Source organism: Amphiura filiformis, chromosome 15, assembly GCF_039555335.1.
Source record: "Amphiura filiformis chromosome 15, Afil_fr2py, whole genome shotgun sequence".
Taxonomy (NCBI): Eukaryota; Metazoa; Echinodermata; class Ophiuroidea; order Amphilepidida; family Amphiuridae; genus Amphiura; species Amphiura filiformis.
Window position 1 is genome coordinate 32,087,553 of NC_092642.1, and position 11,984 is coordinate 32,099,536.

Genomic DNA, 11,984 nt, shown 5'->3' on the forward strand with positions numbered 1-11,984 from the left:
CCTCTACCAGCACAGGTGAGTTACATCAGGGTCAAGATTCGTAGAAGGATAAAAATGTTGTCCTTTAATTATTTGCTATTTTTACAATGCGAAAATTAAACAAGGAAGAAATAATTTATATTTTCGAACTTTTGTATACCCATGTTCCCTGAACCCAAATTCAGATTGATTTGGTAAGAAGTAAGTACCTAAGCTCAAATTGACAATACTACTTGACATATCGATATTGTCTCATGACGTTAATTAAACTAACAAGCTTAAGGGGATGTTGGTTTCGTATCGGATATTAAATTTATTGTACATCGAAAAGGATATACAAATACACACAATCATTTTGCTTTGTTTTCAGAAAGCTGATATTCAAAGGATATCAAACTCAGCAATGTAACATATTTGTTCCAACAATTAAATAATTAAATATATTAGAAATACAAAGAATACTTTTTACGGAAGTGAATTATAAATAAAATACTGGAATAACTTACGAATTTTGCGAATTTTCATCCAATCTCATTGGACTTCATCTGGCAACTGCAAAGATGCTCCGGTATTGATCGTAATCGGAGACTGGTCACGTGTCAATCGGCAAGGAATATTGACAATCGATGAATCCCAGGCGTGTGACAGTTGGAATCTCAGGCCCCCTCGTTTGTTGAGGGATGGCTTCTCCACTCGTTCCCAAATCGCTTCTCGTACTCCCCGCTCAAACCACCTCTCCTCACGATCTAGAATGATAACATCCTCCGTATCAATTTGGTGTCCGGAAGTTTTAGCATGAGCGTATATAGCAGAATCCGGTTGCCAGTCAGTAGAACTGGGACGTCTATGTTGTCCAAGACGAGCTTTGAGAGATTGCTTTGTTTCTCCTACATACGCTTCTTTGCAGTCCGGGTCCCCACACTTATAACCGTAGACAAGGTTGGACTGTTTGTCTCTGTTTGTCCAGAGAGCCTAAAATGGTTGTACATTATGTTTTGTTTGAAAAACTAATAAATGATCCCATCAAACAACCGTGATATACTGCAACAATGCATGGGGACGCAAAAGTCTTTCAACAGGACAAGAATAAATGTGTCATGTTTTGTATTTTAACGCGATTCCGGCTTTGAAATAATATACTTTCTTCAACATTCCTGTGCCGTTCATTTATCCATTACACTAGTTTACTAATCATATTTTTATACTAGATTATTTAAGTACTGCGTCTATTGCCCCATTATCATCCATTTCAAAATCACCATGCTTGTATGAACTTTAATTCGTTTGTTTTAATGGTTGGCATTTAGTGTTATTTGAATGGAATGTTTCTATATGTTTGTAGTCTATTCAGACTCTAAGATCGCCTTTTAAATGCTCCAGGGCCGACTGTGAAGATAATAACATAGGTATAAATTTATTCCGAACGTAACGGCATTGAAATGTATAATGGAACGAATAATACATAAATGTTCTTTGATCTTGCCTATCCATTAATTCGATTAAGTTTGTGTTTTTCTCTTGTTTTAAGCGTATACTATATTATCAGATATATATATTCCTAGATATCACCATTCTCTCTAGAGGTTTTTTTTAAATTAAAATTTAGACAAAAAGAATGCATTCGTTGCTCTCTTTGAAGTTTCTATCTCAGAAGTAAAATTGAATTGAATGACTTGCATTCTGCTGTCATCATGACGTGTATTCATGCACCTCAAGCTAAAACATTAATTAGAGGTTAATAACTGCGCATCGGTTATTTGGAGGGCATTGTGAAAAATCTAAACATGTTGCCTTTGGAACCGAGGAATATCCCGAGAGGCGTAGCCCCGAGGGATATTCCGAGGTCCAAAGCAAAATGTTTAGATTTTTCACAATGCCCGACATATTACCGATGCAAAGTTATTAACCTCATTCATAACCGTCACTTTAACCTCTTCACCTTACAAAATAACATCAAATTGCATCAAAAATAGATGATTTTTACATCTCCCCTTTCCAAAAATCGATCAGGCTAAAACAGGACGACCAATAACAAAAGTGCGTATCACAATCTGTGCAAATATGGTAGCGCGCAATCCAAATACGGCAGCCAGCGCGCGCGCAGTTTGCTCGACGCACAACAACACGCAAACGCCGGTCAATTGTGTGCGACATTGGAACAATTACGCATTTTGCGGTCAATTGTGAGATATTAATGACCTCGATTTGCGTTCGCGTTTTCACAAATAACTAAATGTAATTGGATCGCACGCATCGCGTTTATTAATGAGGTTATGAATTACAAATGATTATCGTCTATCAATAGAACAAACGAAAAGTTGGCCATTGCTGATAATTCCTTCCATGTTTCCTCTGTGCACTCACTCAAGAACGAAATATATTGACAGAAAATCATATGCCTCAACCAAAAAAAACATGCTTTTATGAAACGGGAAAGCCTGAATAGTTTACTCTCAATTGTTAATTCCGAAAAATCTATTTGCATCCTTTCTGCTCATTTTACAGCTCAAGGAAGAATTCTTACTTTTAAATAATTTGACGCGTTTTAAAGTTTGATGGAAATATAAAGAACGGTATGATCCTTGAACTGAAAGGTGATCTTTTCAATTCGAGTATTATTCACTTCACTTCCCGGTGAACGTAAGTATGGGCTTAGGGCAAAATTACAATCGTTTTCCCCAGATTTTATAAATTATTAGAAAGACAGGACAAGTACATGTATTGTATTCTCTCAGGCTCAGTCACATCATTGCTTTTAGAACAAAAAGGCATCGAAATCCGTGGAAGGAATGAAATTTGATTGAAATGGGTTTACACATGCAATAATGAATTTCAAGAATTACATTGTACAACATGTTTGAAACATGACTTATATTGTGTAATAATTGTGGCTCAAGTTCCTTTTGTGATTCCCATGATTTTGGTGTATTTGTTATGTGTGTATAAAATCCAATTTCAGCATGGATTTGCCAGACATTAGGTTGCCATTTAAGTCGAGAATTATTGGCCTCTAGCCTTCACATTCAAACGAATAATGTCAAAGAATGTTCTCATGTTATCCCACAATACATGTCTCATTCAGAGCAGATTTCAATGGGAATTTGTAAACGTCGCTGTTGACCAGATCAATGTTAAGGGCTAAGTGTATAATACATTGTGGCATGTAGTGTGGTTGTGCTGCAAACAATAGACGGGAACAACGAGATACAAACAAATCAAGCAAAAGAAATTGCTCACCAATCGGCATTAGCAGTAATCTTGCACTACTGTCTGTTCAATTAGCTTAGATTCTTGAATTTTTAAGATATTTGAAAAAATAAAAACTTGTGGCCAAAGTCATCAAAGAAAAGTGTTAGCACAGCCTTAGACCTAACGTGATTTATACTTTTCAAATTCCCAAGTTCAATTTAAAACACCATTTCTTTTCAATTTTGCCTCATTTTGGGCAGTTACTTGGGTCCACCGAAAGGGTTCGTGACCTTTTTACAAATCGAGTGGGACGGCCCATTCTCAACTTAGGGCATAGACCCTATCCAATTCAGCAAAACAATCTGTCCACCATCTGTCCTGCCATTTCAATTGTTATACCGTTCCGGTTATTGGATAGGTTCTATAGGTGATGATGGTCCACCGGTTTTTGTTACACGAAATTATATGGCGCGAGTACGTTTTATGCATAAAATTATTCTGAGCATTATTTTTTCCTAAACAAGGACATTAAAATTATAGATTTCGTTCTCATTTCAACTGGTTTACAATGTAAATTGAGTTTTGTTTAATACCACCATTCCTTCCCAAGAATATCAGCATTCGCTTGACATTTTCAGATACAGTAACTTTACAAGAAATGTTTTCTGTAACCTGATTGTTTTAAATAATATTTTCTTGTATAAAAGTTCTTTTGTTTCACAGTTTTTTCAGTTTGTATTCAACAAACAAAAACGAAATAATAAATTGAAAATAAATGTGTAGTTTTATAATAGGCCTATTATAGGCCTACACCTTCTCAGACCCAATCTCAAACCCATTCGCAAAATAAATAAATAAATAAATAAATAAATAAATAAATAAATAAATAAATAAATATATAAATAAATACACAAGGAATGTATTTATATAAGCTGCCCTATTTTAGAAAACCTTAGTTCCCATAAATAATTAAGTAGGGTTTCAACACAAATTAGGCATACTGGCAAATATTTTGCTGTACTTCCTGATGCGGATGGTCGAATAAATACCATCTCTGCGCATTGTGACATTCGTCCCCATTGCTCTAAATGGATTGATTCAAAAGTTTATGGTACCCGACGTTCTACGGCTTTTTATATAAATATCGCGGGAAAAGACCAAAATTGAAAAGGAATGGGGTTTTAAATTGAACTTTAGAATTTGAAAAGTATAAATCACGTTAGTTCTAAGGCTGTGCTAACACTTTTCTTTGATGACTTTGACCACAATTTTTTATTTTTTCAAATATCTTAAAAATTCAAGAATCTAAGCTAATTGAACAGTAGTCTCCTAAATCTGTATTACGTGACTGAAATATTGAATATAAAATGAACTGTCGTCACTATTGCATTGTGAAACTTCAAAGTATGTAGTCGGATTCATGATAGTCACAACGTTGAATGTTCTATTTATTTATTGTGCATTTGTTTGTATTACAGAGAAACGATTTGCGAGTGGATGAGTTGCTTTTACGTACTCGCCGTGCGGCGCCACAAGTTGATTAGGGAGTGTTCAGAAATACTTTGGTGGGGGGGGCTGGTAAAAAGGAGGGGGGCCAAAAAGTTTTGGACCTTAAAAAGAGGGACCAACAAGTTTTAGGTGGTAGGAAAGGGGGTTGGCCAATAAAGTTTTCCGCTTTAAAACCCAAAATTTTCGCATTGAGACCCTCTTTATCACTTTTAACATGGACAAGTTGGGGTTTTCATTGCTTTTGTTTGAAAAAATTATGGCACTTAGTGTACGCATATCTATTAATTTTAAAATTAATAAAACATTAAACATCTGGGTTGGTCTTAGAAATACTGGCACTTTTTATCATAGAATTTTATATCTCTTCAAAGTAGGCTACAAACATGAAAATGTACCAATCTGATACAACTAAATCAACTTAAGTTAAATATTGCAAATAAATTGGATTTCTTTGCACGTAAACTGCACACTTCAGTTTACTATTTCTCATTGCAAAATTACGTTGTACACATAGGCCCATGGGTAGATTGACCATATAGGGCAGAGTGGGCACAGGCCCAGGTGCCACGGTTGGGGCCAAACCTGATATCCTGTGTACATTTGCGTAACCAAATTAATCTCATATTTGACCATTTTAGCTTTTTGCATAAATTAGTTCCAATTGTAACAATATTTGGTCATTCAAGCTTCAATATGGCCAAATGTTTTGCGCGGTTCGCGCGCATTTGTACTATCATAATAGCCACGGATCCAAATTACGCTGATGTGCCTATGAACCTCCAAACAAATCCTCTATTTCATTTATCCCTGTAAAATCTAAATCTAGTGTGATGCGGAACTCACTGCTTAATTGGAGTATAAATGATCCAGATCCAGATCCAGAAATCAGATAAACACCCTGATTTGGGACAAATCTAAATTAAGTATAATGAACATTTCCTTGTGCTTGTATTTCATGCGCAATTCTGTCCCACCGGGAATGTTTCAAACATTTGCCTCCCTCAATATTTCAAACATTTGCATCACCCTTGTCATACATGACCCCCCCCCCCAATGTATGCGACAACCAGAGATGGTGATTGTACGTGTAACGAAAGATACAGATACAGATAGATGACATGTGACCCAGATACCACACCACTGGAAACAACACTATATTAAGTATAATGTTTGTTATACGATAATGGGGGGGGGGGGGGTTGGTCAAAAAGTTTTGTCTGTCAAAAGAGGGGGGGCAAAAAAGTTTAGCGGTCCATAGCGAAAAATTTGAGGGAGACCAGCCCCCACCCCCCTACCAAAGTATTAATGAACACTCCCTTACCTACATCTTTATTCTGAAATGGTCTTAGGTTTATTGCTCCGATTGTAACCAAGTAAACAGACAAGCAGCATGGACAGTGAATACATGGTCTATGCAGGCAGTAACAAGTCGATCGCTTTGGTGCAAAGAGAATTAATGCCACAAGGCAAACTGTCATTTAACCGAATGGACTCACTGTTGGGACCGACTGATTGATTTTGGAATTAGTCGAGAAAAATAGCCAGGGAATAACTTGTTATTACTTGCCTTGTCTTGTTGAATGGCACTATCTACTGCAGCGATAGCATAGCTTGAACTAATGGAAGTATTGTTCGGACAGACTGACTGATGTTGTAATCCACCAAGAAATATAGAAAACCAATCATCAGCTGAAACAATCATCATTACCATCAGATTCATGTCATTTTGCACATATGTTTTTCGGCAGGGATATCTTGGCTAAATGGGCTCACTACAGTGAGCGTAAGATTGGTTTTGCAACTATCAAGAAATCCAAGAAATATAACAACGAAATAAGTCATCTTTCCTTCACTCTATATTATCTATTTGAGGGGAGCTTCACCAAATTAATAATGGACCCGGTACAGGGACCGACTGTTTGAAAAAAAATATCAAAGAAATACCACTTTGAAAGGGAATGCCATGTGTGCCTATTGCAATGAGACCATATACTGGAGATATAGCCTGACTGTAAGGTTTCATTGTCTGGAACGATTGATTGATGTAGCATCTTACCAAGAGGAATGGAAAGGAAATAAATCGTCATTACTTATACATTGCTCTGTGAAGGAAGATATAGCAAAGGAATACCGCTTGTCAAAGGAATGCCCTACATGTCCAATGCAATATGACAATATAGGATAAAGCCTGACTGATAGGATTCATGGCACGAAACGGGTGATTGATTTTGGAACTTATCAAGAAAATATCACGAAATATACTGTTACTACGTAAATCTATGTCTCTATATGGATCTATCTAAGACTGCGGAGTCTAGAAATGCCGAATACTTTAATAATTAACCAATTGTTGTTGTGGAGACTTTAAATGGAGCGAAATGCTTTAGATGATGTTTATGTATCACCTAAATCTGGTGTTTGGGTGCCTCCTCCACCTGTGATGGTGCCCAGAACACATGCACCAGATGATGGTAAAGATCATCCGCAATGTCCTGTAACCGGACCTATAGACCACTCACAATATCCCATATCTCATTTAACTGGACCCACAAGACACTCTCAATATTCTCCTTACCCTGCAACGGGACCTCCTCTACCAGCACAGGTGAGTTACATCAGGGTCAAGATTCGTAGAAGGATAAAAATGTTGTCCTTTAATTATTTGCTATTTTTACAATGCGAAAATTAAACAAGGAAGAAATAATTTATATTTTCGAACTTTTGTATACCCATGTTCCCTGAACCCAAATTCAGATTGATTTGGTAAGAAGTAAGTACCTAAGCTCAAATTGACAATACTACTTGACATATCGATATTGTCTCATGACGTTAATTAAACTAACAAGCTTAAGGGGATGTTGGTTTCGTATCGGATATTAAATTTATTGTACATCGAAAAGGATATACAAATACACACAATCATTTTGCTTTGTTTTCAGAAAGCTGATATTCAAAGGATATCAAACTCAGCAATGTAACATATTTGTTCCAACAATTAAATAATTGAATATATTAGAAATACAAAGAATACTTTTTACGATTCTGCGTTGTACACATGGTGAAATACTTTAATGATCGGGTTTGATAAAAATACTAAATGAAAGTCTATGGGTGATAATGTTATTTGGAGGAATATTTTGGGAAATATGTTGAGAAAAAACAAAGATTATGTACAAGAGTTTCTGGGTCAATAAAATGGGGCAACATATCACCCGTTTGGCAGCAAGCAAGGTTTTGTAGTCGTGACGTGTAATTCTTATATCACGGTTGTTTGATGTATATAGAATTGACTTCATTATTAACTAAATGCAAACTATAGATGGCGCTATTTATCCTAAATCATATTTCTTTATTTGCAAGGGGTAGGTGATTAATACTGCCATTAAAACAGCTGGAATAGGTGAAACAATCAACAAAGAAATTTTATAAACATATTTTATCCAACAATAAAAGGAATTATTTGTATTAAAAGCTTGAAAGAGTAATTTCCAGTAACTAAATAGCGCCACCAATTTTTTCATTAATGGGCCATTTTATATCAGAAAAAGCTTTAAAAATGCTATAAAAGTGAATAATGTTGTAAAAGAGCGGAAATTAAAGTTGCGATTAACTCAAAAGCATCTTTATACATTAGCATGACATCGCTTTTAGTTGTTTAAGCCTAAAATTTGGTTGTACACTATGTTTTGTTTGAAAAACTAATAAATGATCCCATCAAACAACCGTGATATACTGCAACAATGCATGGGGACGCAAAAGTCTTTCAACAGGACAAGAATAAATGTGTCATGTTTTGTATTTTAACGCGATTCCGGCTTTGAAATAATATACTTTCTTCAACATTCCTGTGCCGTTCATTTATCCATTACACTAGTTTACTAATCATATTTTTATACTAGATTATTTAAGTACTGCGTCTATTGCCCCATTATCATCCATTTCAAAATCACCATGCTTGTATGAACTTTAATTCGTTTGTTTTAATGGTTGGCATTTAGTGTTATTTGAATGGAATGTTTCTATATGTTTGTAGTCTATTCAGACTCTAAGATCGCCTTTTAAATGCTCCAGGGCCGACTGTGAAGATAATAACATAGGTATAAATTTATTCCGAACGTAACGGCATTGAAATGTATAATGGAACGAATAATACATAAATGTTCTTTGATCTTGCCTATCCATTAATTCGATTAAGTTTGTGTTTTTCTCTTGTTTTAAGCGTATACTATATTATCAAATGTACTGAAAATGATGTAGAAATTATTTTGCTTTTGCTGTTTCATTCTTGCAGGCTATTCACACCCAAGACCCTACAGTGTACCAACCAGACAATGAATACCCACCGGCATCAGGACAACATACCGTCGTCATCATAGATGGCTACACACAACAACAAAGACAGCAACAAGAAGATAAAACTCAATGTTTTATGATGACAATTTGTGCCTTGTGTTTATTTTGCCTTTTTGATTGATTTTAATGGAAACTTATAGAAGAAATATTAAATCTATAGTGTTACAACAATCTCAACTGTGAAAGTTAGAGACAAATAGTTATATAAACACTAGTCGTGCTTTATTTTCCCAAATCTTTCTTTACATCAACAAAATGAATGTATTATGATAAGTGTATTAATGATATCCATATCAGCAACATAATTCGTGGCGTTAAAGGCGCGTAGATTGAGCAAATTTCACTGTAAAATATATGTTAAGGAAAGTTACAAATAAAAGTTTTGTTCGAACACAAAACCCTCACCGGTTCTGCTCTATTTTAATTAGACTTGGATAAAACTTTCGGACCGTTTTCAACCATAGATATACGATCTAATATTTAGCTATGAGTTTTCGGCGACCCAGGAAGATCTAGTCAGATACATGTAGGTACGATAATAGGTTAATGGGCCTTAGATTGAAGCTGCCTTCAAGAAATAGGACGCCCATCTGTAGATTATGAAACGAGTTTGCCTGAATAATTTACTCTCAAATTCCAAATTTGAAATCGATTTGCAACCTTCAGCTCCTTACTTTACATCTCAAGGAAGAATTCTTGTTTTTAAACAATTTGACGCGTTTTAAAGTTTGATGTAAACATGGTAACTATAGAGAACTGTACGATCCTGGTACTGAAAGGTGATATTTTCAATTCCAGTATCATTCACTTCACTTTCCGATGAATGTAAGTATGGGCTTAGGGATAAAATCGCTACCACTTTTATTTGAAAGACAAATCAGGTATTTAACAGCTGTATGGCTTTGATAATCACATATTCTACTTTAAAAAAAAAAAAAAAATCAACGACAGAAACGGGTACAATAATTATGGGACGTCGTGAATATATTCTTGGTTGTGCTGCAAACAATAAATGGTAACAACGAGGCACAAACATATCAAACAAAAGCACTTGTTTGGCGATCTGCGTTACTAGAAACCTGGAACTTGCCCTAATGTCACCTAAATCTTTATAACATGACCAAATTTTATGGAAGTAGAGCAAGAGTCGTGTTATTGCTCTGCATTACTAGTAACACTCGCTACAATACACATCTTATCTTGTGACACTTTTGTAGAATAGAAGTATTCGGTTTTTTTTATATCGTCTCATCAGTTGTTGTCAAAAGACATTATTATTGTCTTTATAGATCGAGACTAAATAAACACGCGTCACGAGAGTTACAACGTATCTAGTCGGATTTTCATCAGTTCATGAAAGTCATGATATATAATGTTCTATTCATAGTCTAGTTCCATTCAAATTATATCTTTTATCACATTGGTTTGTATTTCAGAGACACGATTTGCAAGTGGATGAGTTGATGAGAAGGAATTCTTACTCGTCACACAAGTTGATTGAGTATTAGGCTATATATCTTTGTTCTGAAATAGTTTCAGGTTTGTAGTTCCAGGTGTAGCAATCAAACATCCAAAAGGAAATAAGTCTATCGTATTGTTGTACGGAGAATTAATGCCATAGGCAAACTGCCGCTTGACCGAATGGACTCACTGTTGGGACAGACATCATGATTTTGGATTTGGTAGAAAGGGAATCAATTGTCATTAATTTGTCTTGTCTTTCTTATTGAATGGGACTATATACTTTGTAGTTCCACGTGTAGCAATCAAACATCCAAAAGGAAATAAGTCTATCGTATTGTTGTACGGATAATTATTGCCATAGGCAAACTGCCGCTTGACCGAATGTACTCACTGTTGGGACAGACATCATGATTTTGGATTTTGTAGAAAGGGAATCAATTGTCATTAATTTGTCTTGTCTTTCTTATTGAATGGGACTATCTACTGCAGAGATAACACGATTGCCTGATTGATTGCGGGATTTGGCAAGAAAAATAGCTAGGAAATAATCGTCTTCTTATTGAATGGATTTTATTTGATGAGGAGATAGTTCGGCTGAATGGTGGATTTATTGCACTGACCGTGTGATTGATGTTGGAGCCTATCAAGAAAGAAAGAATGAAATACGCTAAAATAAATTATCATTACTCAGTTCCCTCTCTTATTGCGTGTATGTATCTACCGGAGGGATATCTTGATCAAAGGAAATAACGAAACCTAACGAAAGGGAACACTATTATTGATTGATCATGTTGATTGTGGATTAAGAAAATGCCAAAGAAAAAGTCACATTTCCTTCACTCCGTGTCTATTGATTACATAAGATTATCTATTGAAATAAATAACAAAAATCCAGAGCAGCAATTAGCTTTTTTTCTAAAAATAAATTAGTAAATAAAAATATTTAAAAAAACTGGGGCCCCAAACACGGTGTTTTTGGGGCTGAAATGTAGACTATGCCATAGTCGCTTTCATGTTATCAATTATGATGAACGCATTTAGTTGAACTAGAAATCATATATAATGTTTATTCAATGAATGGTGATAAAAAGGCTTTACATATAATTTCATCGAATGCAACATACTGTTGAGGGATCATTTATTGAACAATTCTGATTTCGGGCTCTACCGATTTATTGTTCGCTAAACTCCGAGAAAAATGGAGCGCTAGCAAACAAAGGGAGTATGGTCACTGAAAAGATCAGATGTGGAAAATCTATCATTTGTGCAAAAATTAAAACAAATCGGTGTTTTTGTAAACATGGTAAATTTAATAGGGTCATTATTCCAAAACACAGTAACTTAGTTATAAACCTACATAGGCGGCCTATGTAGGTTTATAAGTTACTGTGTTTTGGAATAATGACCCTTCGAACTATCGACCTGTAACCAAACGAACATGTAGGACCATTTCGAGTATATTCCCCTTACCCCAATGGAATTACGCTTTC